This window comes from Moschus berezovskii, chromosome 18 (genome assembly GCF_049115385.1).
Source record: "Moschus berezovskii isolate FMDL1 chromosome 18, NW_MosBer_1.0, whole genome shotgun sequence".
NCBI lineage: Eukaryota > Metazoa > Chordata > Mammalia > Artiodactyla > Moschidae > Moschus > Moschus berezovskii.
Genome location: NC_142477.1, coordinates 13,467,594 through 13,488,880, shown reverse-complemented (window position 1 = coordinate 13,488,880; position 21,287 = coordinate 13,467,594). Strand labels below are relative to the sequence as shown.

At 41.9% G+C, this 21,287-nt stretch overlaps 1 protein-coding gene across 1 annotated transcript in view; it reads left to right on the top strand.

The window, feature by feature from the left end:
* The window catches only part of SEMA5A (semaphorin 5A), a 569,574-nt gene that overhangs the window by 129,426 nt on the left and 418,861 nt on the right, over nucleotides 1–21,287 (top strand). The window lies entirely within an intron of this gene.

Below are 21,287 nucleotides of genomic sequence, written 5' to 3'. Positions count from 1 at the left end.
ATCCTCCTCCCAGTGCAGGAGACACAGGAGACCTGGGTTCAGCCCCTGCTCGGGAAGATCCTCTGGAGTAGAATGGATACCCCACTCTGCCTGGAAAGTTCCATGGTCAGAGGAGCCTGGCGGGCCACAGTCCATGGGGTGGGAAAGAGTCGGATACGACTGAGAGACTGAGCATGCATGCTGCTCCGTACATACTCCTCATATGTCTACCTTATATATGTTAGGGCGATCGTGCAATTATCTTGGGCTGTCTTATAATTACGTCGTACAGTATTCTGGTATCAAACCTTCATCTTTTATTCTGAACACAAGCAGATGTTTACAAGACAAGTGTGAACAAGATTGACATACTTAAATCATGGGGTAACATGGCAACCCTCTTTGCCACATACATCAGATGAGGTGGGGTTTTGATTTTTTTAAATTTTTTCTTGTGAAAGGGTATGCCTGACACTTCAAGGCCTGCTAGACTCTCTACCTTACTGCTTATCCTCTAACAAGAAGGATAAAGGAAAACCAGTTAATTTGTGTTTCTTGAAGGAGTTTAAGCAGGGACCTGTCCTAGGTATTCATTCCTTCATTCACAGAAGTATTAATTGTAGCAAACATGTTGTGAGCCTGATGTTGTATAACTTTTGAGGATATATGTTTTTCCAGAGCCATTGGTCTCTCGGAACTTCTACAAGTAATGGAAAAGTGTTCTTCACTTTAATAGCAATGATATGAAAAGTAAAATTTAGATTATAAAAGTATTGGAAAGCTAGGTGTGGTACCTTATTAATCGGAAAAAGCAGGTTGCAGGGTAATATACTTAATATAATCTCATTCATCTTAAAAGCACATTCATACTATCTCTGCATCCAAGTGCCTGTGTGTTACAAAGTCTGTTAGATCACACCTTGGTATTTACCAGGCTCTCAGCAGGTCATCTCTGGGGTTGAGGTGTTGGCCCTTTACGACCCAAATGTGTAAGTGTGTGTGTGCTTGTGTGCATGTGTGCTTACGTGCACACGCTCAGTGCCTTCTGACCCTTTGCAACCCATGGACTCTAGCCCTCCAGGTTCCTCTGTCCATGGAATTTTCTAGGTAAAAATTCTGGGGTGGGTTGACATTTTCTTCTCCAGGGGATCTTCCCCCACCCAGGGACCAAACCCATGTTTCTTTCAACCCCTGCATTGGCAGGCTGGTTCTTTACCAGCTGAGCTACTGGGGGAGATTGCAAACCGTATATTCACTATCTAAAATTTTCTCAAGAGTGTTGTATTTTTGCAGCTTAAAAATATGAAAAGAAGATTAAAGTAGTGAAAGCTGATTATGGAAATTGTGTAAAAGAAGGGGAATATTCACGCATAGTGCCTCCACCAAAGACCGTCGCTGTTGTCATTTAATACAGTCTTTTGTGAGCCTTGTACAGAGTGGGAGCACCACTGCTAAGCTGCTAAGTCACTTCAGTTGTGTCCGACTCTGTGTGACCCCACAGACGGCAGCCCACCAGGCTCTGCCATCCCTGGGATTCTCCAGGCAAGAACACCGGAGTGGGTTGCCATTTCCTTCTCCAGGGAACACCACTAGATGTAAAATTAACATACCGCTGTTTCACTTCTTATAATGTATATTTTTTATGCTATATACAAATGATAATGACATATCAGAGTTGGACACGATTGAGCGACTGAACTGAAAAGCATATCATGTAATTGAAAATTGTTAATATATTTTATTTGAATGCATCATAATAGTCTATCGTGCAAAGGTACTATAATGTAATTTACTGCATATTTTTAAAAATTGGGGTGTAGTTGCTTTAGAATGTTGTATTAGTTTCTGCTGTGCAATGACTTGAATCAGCCATGTGTATACATACGTCCCCTCCCTCTTAGATCCCTCCTCTCACCCAGCTAGGTCATCACAGAGCACTGAGCTGAGCTGCCCGTGTTATACAGAGGCTTCCCGTAGCGATTTTGCACGCGGTGGTGTGTATGTCAGTACCAGGGTCATGACTCATCCCACCTACCTTCCCCGACTGTGTCCACAGCTTCATTCTCTAAGTCCGTGTTTCTTTTACTGCCCTGCAAATATGTTCATTGGTACCATTTTTCCAGATTCCACATAATTGCATTAATAGATGATATTTGTTTTTCTCTTTCTGACTTCTTTGCTGGAGATATATATTATTTTCAGTTAACAAAAATCACAGACAGTGTGAAAGGATCATGCCAAGGGGAATGTAGCAGACTCCTGAACTCCACTGCTACTTGCTGTTGTTTGCTTTTACAGCCCACACTGTCACTACCTTGTGAAGAGTAGAAATTTGGAGCATAAGGTAGACACTTCATAAACAATACCAACTATTATTATGAAGGTTTTTTTTTTTTTAATTGAAGATGAATTCATTATGTCAGAATAGCTGTAGTTGATTTACTCTTTCAGAGTCAATGCATTTTAATAAGATTGTCAGTTGGCTTTGCAGAAATATTCTAGATATTTTTGTTTCACTAAAAATATGTTACAGAATTTGTTTTGCTAAAACTTTAATATCATCATCATCATCATTAATTTTTTAAATCAATTTGATAGTTTTGCCTCCTTTTATGTGCTCTACTGTTTACTCATTATGTTATTTGGTGGGTTTTTAAATTTTTTGTGTAATAGCTGTTTTTTGAGAAGGGGAGAAGAACAGGAGAGACAGAAAGTAGAGGAGAGGAGGGAAATGTACTTGTGAACGAATTGTTAGTTCTCGTTTTATACCATTTAGCTGTTGAGATTCCATGTTTTTTTAATAGATGCTTGCAGAATTTATTTTTAAGAATATTAACCCTTTGTTGTCTTTCTCCCCAGTATATTAACTTGTTAACTTTATCCTTTTAAATTCAAAGTTTATTTTAGTGTCACCAGATAGTTCCTTCATAATTATTTCAACCAGTGCTTAGAAACTTAATACATTTTTTCCCTTTAGTTTCTTCTGATATTATTAAAAATACTCAACTCTTTCATTCAGGGAAGTGTTCACTTATATAAGAATAGCTATCTCTTATTTTATAATTCTTCCCATAGTTTTATTCTGCCTCTCTTTTAACTCCCTGACAAAAATTATCCCACAAATTTAATCTGAGGAGGATGTTCAGACAATGAAAATATTTGTAGGAAGGAGAGATCTCAAGGAAATATTGCTTCATCCTACAAATAGAGATCAGGTTTACAGCCAGACAACTGGAATTCTTTCATTCTTTAACTTTCCTCTTTTAGCTTGGGGAAGGTTAACTTTGGCATTTTATCTATTTTTTTAAACTGTATTTCATATCTTTTTATTCAGTAGAACTTAACTCATTATGTTGAGCATTTTAAAGTCATCAGTCAGTCAGTTCAGTCACTCAGTCGTGTCCGACTCTCCGCGACCCCATGAATCGCAGCACGCCAGGCCTCCCTGTCCATCACCAACTCCCGGAGCTCACTCAAACTCATGTCCACAGAGTCAGTGATGCCATCCAGCCATCTCATTCTCTGTCGTCCCCTTCTCCTCCCGCCCCCAATCCCTCCCAGCATCAGAGTCTTTTCCAGTGAGTCAACTCGTCGCATGAGGTGGCCAAAGTATTGGAGTTTCAGCCTCAGCATCAGTCCTTCCAGTGAACACCCAGGACCTTTCCCCTTGTTTCATTTTTGTGCGTAACTTTTGGTTTTCACCAAAACAGTCTGTGGTGTGTCTGAAAGATCAAGGCAGGACTGATGGACTCTCGTGTGTAATGGTTGATGTCTTTGCTTGTTGCGTTCAGAGCACTCACCTGGAGTATTAATTTAATTATGAATTATCATGTGCTTATGAGGACGGTTTCATAATTTTGTAAGTTCCAAAAGATAGAGAATTAGCTAGGTTTCTGTTTCGGAGATGGAGTTGAACCTGGCTTTGGAAATGTTGAACCCCAGCTCAAGTCTCCATTTTTCCTCAGATTTCCACTTTTCTTGGTGGGAAAATTCTGAGTTCTGCTGTCAGTGTTTCAGTTGGGGCTGCTGTGCTGATAGAGTTCTATTTTATGATATTTGCAGTGCATCTCTATGTATATTATTGACACAGGGTACATCCCTTGTTTAAACATGCTGTGTGGTTGCCTTTGGAGATCAAGATTCAGCCTGTCAGTCTCAATAATGTCTGGAATACTAAAGCTGTGGCCTCCGCATCTTATTATTCTTGCCCCATTGTCCAGGCGGCAATCTGGAAAGGCCCCATGCAGATCTGATCTGTTTTGTCATATCTATCTCAATCCACATGAGCCAGGTTCACTGAGAGCAGAGCTGTGTGCTTCCACTGTTCACATTTGAAGGCATCAGAATGGGGGAACCTTGCTTTCTCCCCTGTTCTCTTCCCTGCTGGGATTTTGGCCTTTGAAACTTGTTTGTTTGGGTGAGTTTCTGCACATTATGTTATTATCCTGGCTCTGTGACTACTATAAATATTTGTGAGTCACAGATGTGTGATGAAATTCAGAATCCTTTTCTCCCTGGGAATGGCCCATATGTACTGTTCATTCTCAGGCACCCATTAGAGGGGCAGATATCTGTGTGGGGAGTTAATTGCTTGGGTTTGAAGGTTTACATGTGCCTGGGAGTACACTGCCCCTCGATTAAACTGTGTGTGAGATCTTTTCTGGCAGAACTCTCCTAAGGGCATAAAAATGACCCTGTGTTTGGATTTTTGGATTTCTGGATTTCATGCACTTGAGGTTTTCCTGCTTGTGGTCTGCAGATCACAGTACTGGAGAGGCTTCCAGAGCTGCAGGGTCGCAAAGCTAATCAGCTCATGTTTTCTCCACTGGAGCCTTTTGTGTGGCTTGCATGTATGTTAGCTTCCCAGGCCACAAAGGGAGCAGAGTCATTTTGTTCCGTTTGCTTTTGCCTCAAGCTTGGGCGGTAACCACTCTTGGTTAAACCAAAGCCAAGGTTGGAAAGATGGTCAGTAGATTCTGGGAAGTAAATACCATCATATTTTCATATAATAGTGTCTAAAAATATTGAACAGATATCCCATTTCCAGTGCTGAGGAATTAGGTGGGTGCGTCCAAGCTGTTTATCGTTGTTGAGAATTTTTTTTTTCTGGTAGGGGGCGGGAGATGATTGCCTTGCTCGCAGATCAGTAGTCATATACCTTTGAGAACGGTTCTTCCTGTTTACCCAGAAAGCCACCTCCTTGCTACAGTGATGGTTTGAAGGTGAGACATCTGCCCAACTTGGCTAATCACACATCCCACCCGTGGGCCACTCTGATCAATCCTTCTTGAGACCAAGACCCCAACTTGGGCATGAGTAGCCCATTCCTTCTCTCCTACTCTAAGACAGTACTTAAACAGTGTTTCTCTTTCTTTCCTGCATTATCCGTTTTTATTTTCCCCTCTCTGCCGGATCTTTCCAATAGGAAGGCAAACATCTACCATTAAAAAAAAAAGTGGCCTGTTGATCTGAATTTCCTCTCCAGCTATGAGCCCATTCTCTCCTTCTCTTTACAGAAAAATTGCTCAAAAGCATTTGTTTGTATTTGTTATCCTAAATTCCTGTGTTTCCACTTCCTTTTGAGCCCACTTGGACCGCTGAGTCCTTCCATAAGTCCTGCTTCTTTAGGATCACCTGTCGTCACCATGTTACCGAATCCAGGAGTCGATGTTGTCAGCATCACCCCTGCCGGTCAGAGTCAGCGGCGTTCCTCCAGTGTAACCCATCCCTCTCAGCTCCTTGCAGCACTTGCTCCATCTGGTTTCAGGACACCGCCGTTCTCTGGAGTGACTCCTGCGTCTCTGGCCATTTACCTCAACTGCCTGACTCCCTGCCCTACAGCCACTGGAGTCTTGCAGGGTCTTGAAGTGCCTCGACCTTCCCTTCTCCCCTGACCATCCCCACCATTTGTATCATTTCTGCTGTCCCCAAAGTGTAAGCTCCATGAAGTCAGGGATTTTTGCCTATTTTGATCACTGCTCCATCTTCAGCCATAGAGAATGACCTGAGACATAAAAGCTGTCAATAATTATTTGTTGGCTGGCTGGCTGGATGATTTTGAAAACTAGCTCAGAACAACCTAATTTTAGTTCGAACACAGAGCTGGAAGTACATGAGATTGTCTGCAAGAGGAAGGAATGGGCTTATTCAACCTCTGTACCCAACCGGTTTAGTGTATTTGGTGTAATTTTCCCATATTGTCCAGCAGGTGGGTACATGTTCATCAAGTCTCAGGTCACATGTCACCTCTTTTACCGAGCCTTATTGCCCCTATTCATAGCCAGATAAATGATGCGGCACCTCCACATTCCTAGGCATGTCCCCACAATGGCAGTTTAAAGTTGGACTCATTATACTGTTCCCTGTAGACATGTAGTCCTTTCCTTTTCAGACCAGGAAACCCTTGACTTGATCGTGTTTATTTTCCCAATCCTTAATACACAATGAGTACTGAACATGTACACATTATTTAGTGAAGTGATTCTGACTGAAATTTTTTAAAACATGATTTACTTAATAGTCCTTAAGAGTGTGATAATGGTGTGCTCCTCTGGCCTTCTGGTCATGCTCTGTTTGACTTAAGATGTTTATTTCATGATTTTACAATAATTAAATAGATTTGCTGTAGCCATTGTAGACTGTCCCCATATCGTCCAGCTGTGGCCATTTACTGTTTCCCTAAATAATTTTTGCTGTTTCTATATAAGGATACCTCATTCATAGTGTGTCTTAGAGAGGAAAGCATGCACAATCCTCCCTAAGTGTGTTTCTCCCTCATGGTGGTCTGTGAGTGTGAGCATACCTGAAAGGGACATTGACAGTAGTCCGTTAGCACGTAGTCCACGACTGCACTGTAAGATCAGAAGGCAGCTCCTTGCTGGCACCTAACATTTCTAGCACAGAGTATGTGGAGCCACTGTCAGGGTCACATTGGAATCTCATCGGTTTCATCTTCAAGGAGTACATGTCATTAAATGTAAAAATGGCACCGTGCAGCATGGCTGAACCAAGCTCAGAACCCTGAAGCTGTGTTTCCTCTGAAGTAGTTACCAGGGATGTACATGCTCAAAAAACAGCCCTGGTGTGCCTCACAGAGTCCCTGCCATGCTGGGACCATAAACCTCTGAGTCAGGTGAATAGTCTGTCTATAGATAGATGGATAGAGAGATAGATACATTCATAGATATATGGGGGCTTTCCTGGTGGCTCAGCGGTAAAGAATCTGCCTGCCCATGAAGTAGACGTGGGTTCAATCCCTGGGTTGGGAAGATCCCCCAGAGGAGGAAATGGCCACCATCTAGTATTCTTGCCTGGAAAATCCCATGAACAGAGGAACCTGGCAGGCTGCAGTCCATGGGGTCACAAAGAGTCAGCTAAACATCACCACCATCACCACCATTCATAGATATAAGGTTTGTAGATAGAGATACAGGTGAAATAAACATAAATATACATATAGACAAAGCAGTAGCACTGAGCTCGTGAAGGTCACTAACGCAGGAGTAATCAATGAAATAAGTGCCACCCAAGCAGTGCACTAAATGGACTTTCCCGGTGGTCCAGTGGCCTTAAGGCTCCATGCTCCCAACACAGGGGGCCTGGGTTCTATCCCTAATCAGAGAACACATACTGTATGCCTCAGCTAAGACCTGGTACAGCCAAATAAATGAAATAAATATTAAAAAATAAAGCAGTGTACTAAAGCCCAGCTTTGTGACTTAATTATGAGTTTCTGGTAAATTGATTGATAGCTCCTGAGTGATCCACAGTTATGAAGCGCCTTTTAGATAAATAATCTTTCACTGACTTGGGGCTACAAGTATGTGCGTATTCATTGTTGTTGTTGTTTGATCACTAAGTCGTGTCTGACTCTTTGCCACTCCATTTTCTGTAGCCCGCCAGGCTCTTTTGTCCATGGGATTTCCCAGGCAAGAATACTGGAGTGGGTTGCCATTTCCTTTTCTGGGGGATCTTCCCGACCCAGGAATCAAACCTTCATCTCCTGAATTGCAGTGCAGGTGGATTCTTTCCCACTGAGGCACCAGGGAAGCCCCACATACATATACACAAAAATGTTTTTCACTGGAAGTTGCAGACATCAGGCCACCATTTTTATCACTCATCCCTGAACACAGATGCAAGTTCTGAGCTATGAGCAGCAGAAGAATGTATCCACAGGCCAGGCACACAGTAGGACCCAAAGATGAAGGAACATCAGTGAAGTAACGAGTGCCCACATGTTACCCATATAAATGCTCATTCTCAAATATCTTCCCTGAAACAAGCATATTTCCTGACTATGCCTTTTTTCTTTTTCTTTTTTTATTTCCCCTGCTAAATTTGATAAGCCGTTGTATGCTAGCTTGATCATCCCACTGCCATAGTTCTAGGAGCTGATCACATTTTTGCGGCTGTTTTTTGTGCTGCTGTGTCACCGACTTGATGGACACGAATTTGAGCAAGCTCTGAGAGTTGGTGATGGACAGGGAAATCTGGCGTGCTGCAGTCCATGGGGTTGCAAAGAGTCGGATAGGACTGAGTGAATGAACTGACTGATGTCTTCTCAGATTAGTCCATAATCCAGATGTAATAAAGGTTTTGACAAGTTCTTAGAAATTTTTTTTCTGGGATGTCATAATAATAGCAGTAATAAGAAAAAATGAATTGTGGTGGTCTGACTTTTGTTCTGTGGTTATAACATTAAGTGTTATGTATATTTATTTTCTGGTTCAAGTTTTGTCTTTATGGAAGAGGATTTACAGAGTCATTGCAAAGAGTTGGACATGACTGAGTGATTCACGGTTTACGTTTTTGTTTTCTTAAGCAAATTCTGGCTGGTCAGGTATACCTACAACTAATATTTCTAAGCACAGATGCATGGTTTGTGAACACATTCTTGATTTAGAATAGGTTCTTCTTTTTATCTGAGTGCAGGTCAGATTTCTGCATGTTGAAAGCAAGGAGTATAAATATTGTGGGTCACCTCCACCTGCCTGTAGGTTTGGGACTGAGGACTTGGATGTGTTCACCAGTGGAAGTCATTAAAGAGCCCCTTGTAATGTGGCTATGATAATGGACTTTCGATAGAGGTTGTTCAACATTTCTTCTTTTGGAACATTTTATAAACCACTGATAATAACAGCTTAGTAATAATTCATATTAGTGGCTCCAGTTACTTGAGCACACCATACATCCCAGTGACTGGTATAGCTGCTTTATTTATATCATTTCATCTTCTCAGCAACCATACAATGCAGGTTCTAACATTATCCCCAGTTTAGTGATGAGTAAACCAAAACATGGAGAAGGAAATGGCAACCCACTCCAGTACTCTTGCCTGGAGAATCCCACAGATGGAGGAGCCTGGTAGGCTACAGTCCATGGGGTCACAAAGAGTCAGACACGACTGAGCAACTTCACTTCACTAAACCAAAACATGGATAGTTAAAAAATTTGCCAGCATAATTCAGAGGTTACTTGGATCCCAACCTCAATGGATGATATATACCTTCTGAATTCAGATTCAGGATGTCTTTCACCCCCTTTATCTTCTAAAGGTCACCAAGGGAACTCCAGGGCAGAACATTCCCTATCCTAAATGTTATTGCAAAATAAAGTTGCTATAGGTTTCTGCAAACAGTGTCTTGGTTTTATTTCCCTGAGCCAGCAAATATGTTGAGGGTTGGAACCCAATCTCAGTGTGTAATTTCCTTGCAGAAAACGCATGATTGGTGGTTAATCTCAAACAAAGAGATGGACGAACATCTGTATAAACACATGGTGCCTCTGAAGCATCTCTTCCTGTACATGCTGGTCATCAAGGACTAGCAGGCCTCCCGATTAATGTCCGATTAGAAATTGTGTTTCCATTATCGTTGTAACAGAATAACCACTTTTCTTGAAAATTGTGAGGAAAGTGACAGGGAAGAGATAACCTATGTCCAGCTGTCCCCTCTCTTTAAACAGATATTTACTGTTAGTACATACAGGGTCGGAGCCTCTTATATATTGGAAATATACTGACAAACAAGAAGGCTCCCAGTTCTCATGAAGCAGACGTTTTAGGAGAGAGTTAGATTATAAACAATTATTGCATCACACTTGATGCAAAGAGCCAGCTCATTGGAAGAGACCCTGATGCTGAGAAAGATTGAAGGCAATTGGAGAAGAGAGTAGCAGAGGATGAGATGGTTGGATAGCATCACCGACTCAAGGGACATGAACTTGAGAATACTCGAGGAGATAGTGAAGGACAGGGAAGCCTGGCGTGCTGCGGTTCATGGGGTCTCAATGAGTCTGACACAATTTAGTGACTGAACAACAACAAATAGAAAAATCACATATAGCAGTAAGTACTGTGCAGAACATCCAGATAGGGTCGTGTGGTAGGCAGTGAAGACGGGGCAACTTGGGGCGCTCGTGTGTGTATAGTGTGGAAGAGGAGAGTGGTGTGAATTCACATCAAGAGGTGGGCAACAGTTAGAGTGTGTAGGTCTCTGTAAGACAGGACGGGAAACCTGGTTATTTCCAATGGGCACTGGGAAGCCTTGGCTGAAACAGTGGTGGGGCAGGATTTGTTTGCATTTTTAAATTGTCATTTAAATTTTCATGGTTGCCATTGGGGAAATGGATCATAGAATAGCAAGAGGGGAAGGAGGAAGACCAACTAGAAGGCCATCACAGGCGACTGGATGAGGCGTGATGGTGGTACTGACTGGGGTGTTGGTGGAGGTGGAGGAAACTGGGTGGATTTGGCGTATTTTTAGAAGCAAGGTGAGTGATACTCTGATGGCTTGGGCACTAGGGGAGAGGCGAAGAAAAACTAAGAGTCCTGTTTAGCTTTGGGCTTGAATCAGTTGGTGGACGGACCATTGGGTAAGACAGAAATTCTGCATAAGTGCAGGTTTTGGAAGGAAGAGCAAGAAGTCTCCTAGGACCATGTGCATTTTGAGCTGAAGCCTTTCATTTCTTACTCAGCTGGAGAGAATAGGCAGTCATGTATGTGAGTCTGGATATTTGGGGATGATTGAGGCTAAAGATCAGTATTTCAGAGTCACCTCTGTATTTGATAGCAAAGTCCAAGGACTCTCCCCTAGGACAGACCAGAGAGAGGAAAAGAGCACCTTGGACGTGACTGTGGGTGCTGGAATGTTTGAGAAGGGTGTGAGCATCTGTTGGAGCATGCTTCATAACATTCTGCTTGATGTAGTAGTGCTTTTATGTTTCAGAAGTGATGGAAAAAGTGATAAGAAGTCCCAAAGGTAATTCTTGCCTTGAGGGATTTCATTCAACATATGGTTTGTGTATGCGTGCATGCTCAGCCACGTCCCTCTCTTTGCGACCTCATGGACTTTTGCCCGCCAGGCTCCACTGTCTGAAATTTTCCAGGCAAGAATCCTGGAGTGGGTTTCCATTTCCTTCCCCAAGGAATCTTCTCCACCCAGGAATCGAACCTGCGTCTCCTGTGTCTTCTGCATTGGGAAACAGATTCTTTACCACTGAGCCACCTGGGAATCCCTCATTCAACATGTTAGCAGAAAAATTCTCCACTGTGGTAATAGAAAATGCCATTCTGGTTATAGGAAATGGGGTTCTTACGATGAAGTACAGTATTCCCTCCGTGTCTGCAGGGGATTGATTCTGGGACCTCCTGGAGACCAAAATCCAAGGACCTCAGGTTCTTTTCAGTAAGTCCCCGACATGCAAACCGTTAAGTTGTGAACTTTCAAATACATCGCGTGTCCAATCATGTAAGTTATTTCAAATGTCTGGCGTAATTTTCGAGGTACTGTACTGTAAGATTAAAAATGTCCTCTTTATTTTTTGTGTTTGTTTTTTAATGTATCATTTATGTGAAAAGCATTATAAGCCTATTGTAGTACAGTACTGTACAGCCAGTTGTGTTAGTTGGGTACCTAGGCTCACTTTGCTGGACTTACGAACTCGGTCTTGGAATGGAATTCGTCCATATGTAGGGGCCTTACTGTATATTCAGTGGTGGAGCACAATAGTCTGTCCTCGGTTTCTCCAGGTTGATCTGTGGTTGGTTGAATTGCAGATGCAGAAACTGGGAATGTGAGGGATGACTGTATGTGAAGCAATATGATTTATTTTCAGCATTCATTTTGCTTTTTTCTTTCAATCAGCAGTTCTACTGTTTCAGTTAACCCACTGTTTCTCAAAAGCAGTCTCTTCCCGGTTGAGTCTTAGAAGGCACTGGGCAAGGTATGAAGCGCATTTTTAATAATCCACCCAGTTTTCTTTGGGCTTCCCTTGTGGCTCAGCTGGTGAAAGAATCCGCTTGTAACGCAGGAGACCTAGGTTCAATCCCTGGGTTGGGAAGATCCCCTGGAGAAGGGAACGGATACCCACTCCAGGATTCTGGTCTAGAGAATTCCATGGACTGTATGGGCCTCCCCCGTAGCTCAGTTGGTAAAGAACCTGCCTGCAATGCAGGAGACCTGGGTTCGATTCCTGGGTCAGTAAGATCCCCTGGAGAAGGAAATGGCAACCCACTCCAGTATTCTTGCCTGGAGAATCCCGTGGACAGAGGAGCCTGGCGGGCTACAGTCCAGGGGGTCGCAAAGAGTCAGACACGACTGAGCAACTTTCACGTCACTTTGGTTTTCTTTGTTACCGGCATGCTACTTTCTGGCATTGAAAGTTTGCACTGCTGTTTCCTCTTCCCTCGCTGTGTTCATTTAATTACTATAATTATATATTTTTCCTAGGAACCTTGAGCTAGTGAAAGGTCAGTATTTAAGAGGCCTGGGGAATGTTTCTGCCAATACATTTCACATTCTCAGTGTCAGTTTTGGCAGCTGTCTGCATACTTGTTGATTGAATCAATCTCCATGAATGTTTGCAATGTGCTAGGTAAGAGACTGTGGCACACTGTTAATAATAATGTAGTGGACGTTGATGCGGGCCAGAGAGCCCACAGTGTTTGATTCCCTGCAAGGATTCTAGTTAACCCTGCTTGCATTGTTAACAGCTTTCATAAAAAGATCAGAGATATACAGCTCAGGATGTCACCAGAATTTTATCAGTGGTTTCGAACTTGATTTCTATCAAGGAGAAGTGCATTTGGCCGATTAACATAAAGTTGAGGACTCTCATTTCTCCTAGTAACTGAAAATAAAGTTGGCGCTGGCCATTAAGATTCCCTGAGATAGTTGTATTATGCTTTAAGCCAGGATACAGAGCTGTATGTTGGAAAGTAATGGGTTTGAGCATCTAGAATCCGTAGAGAGACTTGTGAAAAGGACACACATAATTTGTAAGGCACAGTGATCAAGCACTTGTTAAAACTGATGAGCTGAACTAAAGAATGTCATTTTCCCCCTGGTGAGTCATTTCATTGGTAAAATGCCAACATAGAAAGTGGTTTATAAATCATCCAGAATATCTTATATTTTTTAAGGAAAAACTTTATTGAGGTAAGATTGATATGTAAGAAGCTATTCATACTTAGTGCATGGATCTCAATGAATCTGGGGATAAGAATACACCTGTGAAACCATCATTGCCATTGAGACTGTCAGCGCCCGAAGTTTCCTCTTGTCTACTTTGTTTTATTGATTTTTTAAAATTAATTTTTATTGCAGTTTAGCTGAGTTACGATGTCATGTTAGCTTCAGGTGTACAGTGAAGTGAATCAGTCATACGTATATGCATGTCTCCTGTTTTTTAGCTTCCTTTCCCTTATAGGTCATCACAGAGTATTGAGTAGAGTTTCATGCTCTACAGTGGGTCCTTACCAGTCATCTGTTTTATCTGCAGTAGTGTATATATGTCCTTCCTAATTATTTTGGTAAAATACTTAACGTAAGATCAACCCTGTTAGCAAATTTAAGCTTGCAATATGGTCATAGACTCCATGGTGTAAAATATATCTCATTTTAAAAATTCACCTTATTTCTAGAGATTGAGGCTCATCTCTCAAGAATGCCATTTGAACAAGTCAATTTGGGGGTTATTAGAGTTGGACACGACTGAAGTGACTTAGCAGCAGCAGCAGCAGTCAACTTCAGCACCCTCAGTTTCAACCAGTCTGAATTTTAAAGTTATGTGACTTTCCTTCTCTGATGTATGGCTGTGTCTCTTCTTCCCTTTCTAAAATTTATTTTTATTTTAAACAGTTCTATAGTGCTTTACAGTTTTCAAACGCTTTACACACATAATAGCATATGATCCCTTAATAACCCATGTTTAAATCCCCTACCCTTGTATTGCCCCTTCCCCCTGCCACTCCCCATCAGTAACCACTAGTTTATTCTCTGTATCTGTGAGTCCGCTGCTTTTTGTGTTATTCACTAGTTGGTCGTAATTTTTAGATTCCACGTGTGAGTGATATCAGACAGTATTTGTCTTTATCTGACTTATAAGTGTCTCTTCTTAAATGGATGATGTGAATGAAGCTTGCTGAGGACAGTAAAATATGAAGCTGGGATTTGCCTGGACTGATCAGGGCTTTTAATGATCGCTGGAACACTGAGACTCAGAGATCACATCACTTGGAATTATCACTTTACAGTGGATCTAGGCTGTCACATTAGGTTACTGAGGTGAAAGGCAATTCCATTACCCCTTTTTAAGACTAGTTTGATTGAACCATGTGGGGATTAGAAAGACTCCACAGCATCTTTAATGTTGGTATCAGTGTCAGTCTGATAAAAATTGGACAAGATTAAAAACCCCAAGAACACTGAAAGATGCTCACGAGAATCAGGAAAAATGATAAATATATTTTTCTCACTCTTTACCACCTAACAATATTGAGCTTCCTGATTCTAGAGACAGTTTCTCAACTAAGCATATCATGTATATATTCTGGTAAAAAAAAAAATCCACTTTGCACAGCACAGAGTAGTATTTGTAGCTGAAAAGTCCCAAACAATCTGCCCAGATTCAAGAATTACAGAGAGTGCTACATTTAGTAACATCTACCCCAGGGGTCAGGAAGGACCAGACACGTTGTCAACTGTGTGGGTCATCACGTTCTTCTCAGCCAGGGAAGCGGAAAAGTGACGTTTGTGCTAAGGGTGAATAATGCATTTTTGGACATGCAGTTTAATTTATTCTGGATCCTTTCCAAGTTTATGTTTCAGTGGGTTTTTGAGTCTTAATTTTAGCAGTAGCAGGCTGGGAATTTGATGCTGATTTCCTCGTTGTTTTTTTGGCAGCAGAAGGACTAGAATGTAATTTGGTTGCCATTTAAAAAATAATCTATGCCACAGATAGTGTATACAATCTAACAAGTTGAGTATCAGATACAGACAATATTTGTAATGCATATGATGTACCTATGGTTAGTATCTCTACATACAAATAGGTATATATTGATAAGAAAAATTCAAGCAGCCCACAACGAAATGGGCAGAAATATGAGTAGATAGTTTACATATGAGTAATTTCTGCTGTCCAGTAAGTAGATGACATAATGTTCCATCCACTTCCAGCTCTCAAAGGAAAACAAAACACTGCTGGTGGTAAGGACACTAATGAAAGAAGACTCTCACTCATTCCTGGTGGAAATGTGAATTGCCTGTATCTGGGGGAAAGCAGTCTGACTTCCTATTAAAAATATAGGCACTCTTTGACCCAGCATTACCACTTCTGGGAATAGAGAGTATAAAAATAAAAATACAATATTTCTCTTTCTTGGTCTGATTTCAACCTGGATGGGAGGGGAGTTTGGAGGATAATAGATACATGTATATGTATGACTCAGTTGCTTTGCTGTGCATCTAAAACTTTATCACAGTGTTGTTAATAGACTATTTTGTTGTTCAGTCACTCAGTCCTGTCCGACTCTTTGTGACCCTTTGGGCTTCAGCACGCCAGGCTTCCCTGTCCATCACCAACTCCTGGAGCTTGCTCAAACTCATGTCCATCGAGTCAGCGATGCCATCCAACCATGTCATCCTCTGTCATCCCCTTCTTCTGCTTTCAATCTTTCCAAGTCAAGGTCTTTTCAAATGAGTCAGTTCTTTGCATCAGGTGGCCAAAGTATCACAGCTTCAGCCTCAGTATCAGTCCTTCTAATGCATATTCAGGATTGATTTCCTTTAGGATTCACTGGTTTGATCTCCTTGCAGTCCAAGGTACTCTCAAGAGTATTCTCCAACACCACAGTTCAGAAGCATCAAATGTTCAATGTTCAGCCTTTTTTATGGTCCAACTCTCACATCCGTACATGACTACTGGAAAAACCATAGCTTTGACTATATGGAACTTTTTTGGCCAACTAATGTCTCTACTTTTTAATACACTGTCTAGGTTTTTTATAGCTTTTCTTCCAATGAGCAAGCATCTTTTAATTTAGTAGTCACCATCTGCAGTGAGTTGGGAGCCAAAGAAAATAAAGTCTGTCACTGTTTCCATTGTTTCCCCATCTATTTGTCATGAAGTGATGGGGCCAGATGCCATGATCTTCGTTTTTTGAATGTTGAGTTTTAAGCCAGCTTTTTCACTCTCCTCTTTCACCTTCATCAAGAGGCTCTGTAGTTCCTCTTTGCTTTCTGCCTTAAGGGTGGTGTCATCTGCATATCTGACGTTACTGATATTTCTCCTGCCAATCTTGATTCCAGCTTGTGCTTCCTGCAGCCCAGCATTTCACATGATGTACTCTGCATATAAGTTAAATAAGGAGTGTGACAATATACAGCCTTGACATACTCCTTTCCTATTTTGGAACCAGTCCATTGTTCCATGTCCAGTTCTAACTGTTGCTTCTTGAGTTCCATGCAAGTTTCACAGGAGGCAGATAAGGTCATCTGTTTTTCTGATCTCTTAAGAATTTTCCACAGTTTGTGGTGATCTACATGGTCAAAGTCTTTAGTGTAGTCAATGAAGCCAAAGTAGACTTTTTTCTGGAATTCTCTTGCTTTTTCTGTTATCCAGCAGATGTTGGAAACATCAGTTGGCTATACTCCAATATAAAATAGAATGTTTGAAACAGTAAAAGCGCAAGCATACATATATAAGGGTATGTGTATTAAGCGTTTATAGTAGCATTGTTTTCAGTGCTCTCCTCCCCTTGGCAAACTATAAATACTACCCCAAATGTTGAATATATATCAGTAGATTTTAGATAATGTATCAGATTACACGAATGCCTCAGATATGATGCAGCCATTTATAAAAACTAATTTAAATCACTCTTGGTTGACTTGGAGAGATTTGCATAATCAGTGAGGAAGGTAGATCTCATTTCATAAAGCAGAAAGACCCTCAACCCCAAGTCTGTGTGTCTGTGTTTGTGAGTGATACGTGAACATGGGGACAGACCCTGAGTCCATCCTCACCTGGTCCCTGGTGACCTCAGCTCAAAGGTCCAGGCTTATCTTGTGATCATGATTTGACACCACCTTCCTCTGCTTCCTAAATCAGGCACATGGTCTGGCCAAGACATGTTCTAGTTTTCCGTTTATTGTTGTTTGGCCGCTAAGTTGTTTCCAGCGTTTTGCAGCTCCATGACTGTAGCCCTCCAGGCTTCGCTATCCTTGGGATTCTCCAAGCAAGAATATTGGAGGGGTTTGCCATTTCCTTCTCCAGAGGATCTTCTTGACCCAGGGATTGAATATGTGTCTCCCCATTGTAGGTGGATTCTTTACCACTGAGCCTCTAGGGAACCTGTTTTTCCTTTCCTTTGTCGTAAATGGTTGAGATGCTCCTTAGCCACCTGAACTCCTCTCTGCAACAGGAAGTGTCAAGTAGAATAAACCCTGTCGCTCATCCTTGTCAACATCAGGAACATGGTTAGGATAAGGTTATTGCTGTCTGTGGGTGAAGATACATAGATATGAGAGTTCCCTGTCTTAAGGATCTTTCCATTTAATGTGCTCTCAGTATTTCTCATCCAGAGAGGGCAGGTGTCATGTGCAGACAGTAAAGAATGCTGTTGTTGGATGCCAGGGATTTTGAGCAAACAACAAGGCTTTGATTGGAGTCACAAGAGCGTGTCTGATCATTGTGGGCTGAATTGCTGCTCTTACTGAGGCAAAGTGAAACTGGTTTAGTCGTGTCTGACTCTTTGCGACCCTGTGGACTGTAGCCTGCCAGGCCCCTCTGTCCATGGAGTCCTCCAGGCAAGAATACTGGAGTGGGTTGCCATTTCCTTCTCCATACTGAGGCAAAGAACCTGGAAGTGGAGTCTGTGCCCTGATTTTGCTCCATCTTTCATGTAAATGGTGTTATAGACTGAGTGGTGAGTTCAAATGTTAAATTTCTGATCCCCAGTGTGATGATGTCAGGAGTGCGGCATTTGAGAAGTGATTGCGTCGTGAGGATGGACCCTCAGGAATGAGATTAGTGCCCTTAGAAAAGCACAGGAGATTGCGTCCCCTTCCCTGCTTCTTTCCCCGTCTGCCTCTCTTACTGTGAGTCTGAGTGTGCAGCAGAAGACTGGCCTCTGAACCAGGAAGAGGGTTCTTGCCAGACACCAAATCTGCTAGCATCCTGGATTTGGACTTCCTAGCCTCCAAGACTGTGAAAATAGGTCTTTACTCCTAAAGCCACCCAGTCCTTAAAAATAAAGTAAAACAACAAACCCACCCATTCTATGGTAATTTGTTATAGCAGTCCTAGCCCACTGACATTGGAGGGATTTAATAAATGCTAAAATGAATTTATCTAACAGAATGACAGATAGGCAAAGGATGTGTGGATCTGAGGGCCTGTGGACTTTTTCACAGCACAGAAGTGAAGAAAAATGTCTCCAGAGACAGGAATGCAGTTATGGAGTCAGATGGGTTGAACCTTTACAATTCTCCTTGTTCCCTTTAACTTTGAAAAGTATTTGTCGGAGAACGTAGGCAAAACACTCTCCGACATAAATCACAGCAGGATCCTCCATGACCCACCTCCCAGAATATTGGAAATAAAAGCAAAAATAAACAAATGGGACCTAATTAAAATCAAAAGCTTCTGCACAGCAAAGGAAACTATAAGTAAGGTGAAAAGACAGCCTTCAGAATGGGAGAAAATAATAGCAAATGAAGCAACTGATAAAGGATTAATCTCCAAATTATACAAGCAGCTCCTGCAGCTCAATTCCAGAAAAATAAATGACCCAATCAAAAAATGGGCCAAAGAACTAAACAGACATTTCTCCAAAGAAGACATAAAGATGGCTAACAAACACATGAAAAAATGCTCAACATCCCTCATAATCAGAGAGATGCAAATCAAAACCACAATGAGATACCATTTCACACCAGTCAGAATGGCTGCTATCCAAAAGTCTACATGCAATAAATGCTGGAGAGGGTGTGGAGAGAAGGGAACCCTCTTACACTGTTGGTGGGAATGCAAACTAGTACAGCCACTATGGAGAACAGTGTGGAGATTCCTCAAAAAATTGGAAATAGAACTACCATATGATCCAGCAATCGCACTCCTGGGCATACACACCGAGGAAACCAGAATTGAAAGAGACACGTGTACTCCAATGTTCATTGCAGCACTGTTTATAATAGCCAGGACATGGAAGCAACCTAGATGTCCATCTTCAGACGAATGGATAAGAAAGCTTTGGTACATATACACAATGGAGTATTATTCAGCCATTAAAAAGAATACATTTGAATCAGTTCTAATGAGGTGGATGAAACTGGAGCCTATTATACAGAGTGAAGTAAGCCAGAAAGATAAACACCAATACAGTATACTAACGCATATATATGGAATTTAGAAAGATGCAAATGATAACCCTGTATACGAGACAGCAAAAGAGACACAGATGTATAGAACAGTCTTTGGGACTCTATGGGAGAGGGTGAGGGTGGGATGATTTGGGAGAATGGCATTGAAACACGTATGTTGTCATATGTGAAACGAATCACTAGTTCAGGGTCGATGCATGTTATAGGATGCTCGGGGCTGGCATGCGGGGATGACCCAGAGGGAGGATAAAGGGAGGAGGGAGGTGAGAGGGGAGTTCAGGAGGGGGAACTTATGTAAACCCGGGGCAAATTCATATCAATGTATGGCAAAACCAACCAATATAATATTGTAAAATAATTTGCCTCCAATAAAAAATAAATTAATTACCTAAAAAAAAAAAAAAAGTATTTGTCGGTTCCTATTTAGCAGATTATAGGTAGTGCCAAGGAATAACTGAGGTCAAATGTTACGGGTACTTGAGAAGAAAAATGCACAAACTGAGATCCCATCCAGGGCTTGAATAAATGTAGATTTATGTGAGAGATGAAAAAGTGTTTTGGCAAAGCAGATGATGTATAGAAGTAGAAATGATAATTATGCTTTGGTATGCAGTCCAATAGAATCGAATATTGGATTAGAAGCTGAAGTTTATGATGTTAACAACGTATTCTTTGAAAAACAATTGTTCATGAATTGTGTCCAGCTGGTTTTTTATTATTCTAGTGTAACTTCTTTGGGGTAAAATCGTAAAAGGAGCAGCATTTTAATAGAGCAGAGAGTTGAAATCTTTCTATAAATCACTTCTCTTATTTTTTACATGGCAAAATAAAGAGAGGACTGTATAGGATATGAAAGATAATTAGAAAGCTGTCCAATGACTGGAAAAGTCTTCCGACTTTAGCAGCGGAGAAAAGTTCCCGTGGTAGGGGGTTCCCAGGTCTGTAACTGACAGCTTGTAAGCCATGGAGAATAGTGGTTATATGCAGGGGATAAGGAACTTTCCTCTTGGTTCAGGAACTGTGAGAAAATGGTAATGCTTTCATTGCAATCATCGAAGGGGGAGGGGTTCTGATCATTACGTCTGGTACCGGTCTTTTCTCCCTACAGGGTCTGCTGCTGCTGCTGCTGCTAAGTCACTTCAGTCGTGTCCGACTCTGTGTGACCCCATAGACGGAAGCCCACCAGGCTCCCCTGTCCCTGGGATTCTCCAGGCAAGAACACTGGAGTGGGTTGCCATTTCCTTCTCCAATGTGTGAAAGTGGAAAGTGAAAAGTGAAAGTGAAGTTGCTCAGTCGTGTCCGACCCTTAGCGACCCCACGGACTGCAGCCTACCAGGCTTCTCCATCCTACAGGGTATAATGCTCTCTAAATTGCAGTCCCCACCCCCCCGCCCCAGTCTGGGAGCAGTTTCTCAATCTTGGCACTATTTGGAGGTGGATAGTTTCTTTCTTGGGGGCCTTTCTCGTACATTATGGGAAATCCATCAGCACCCCCAGCTTCAGTTCACTGTATGCCAGAAGCATCACCGACTGTGACAGCCCAAATTGTCTCCAGAAATGGCCCGCTGTTCCCAGGTAGAGGGACTAACATTGCCCTTGGTTTGGAGCGCTCTCTTAAATTAAAAACAGGACAGCTAGGAG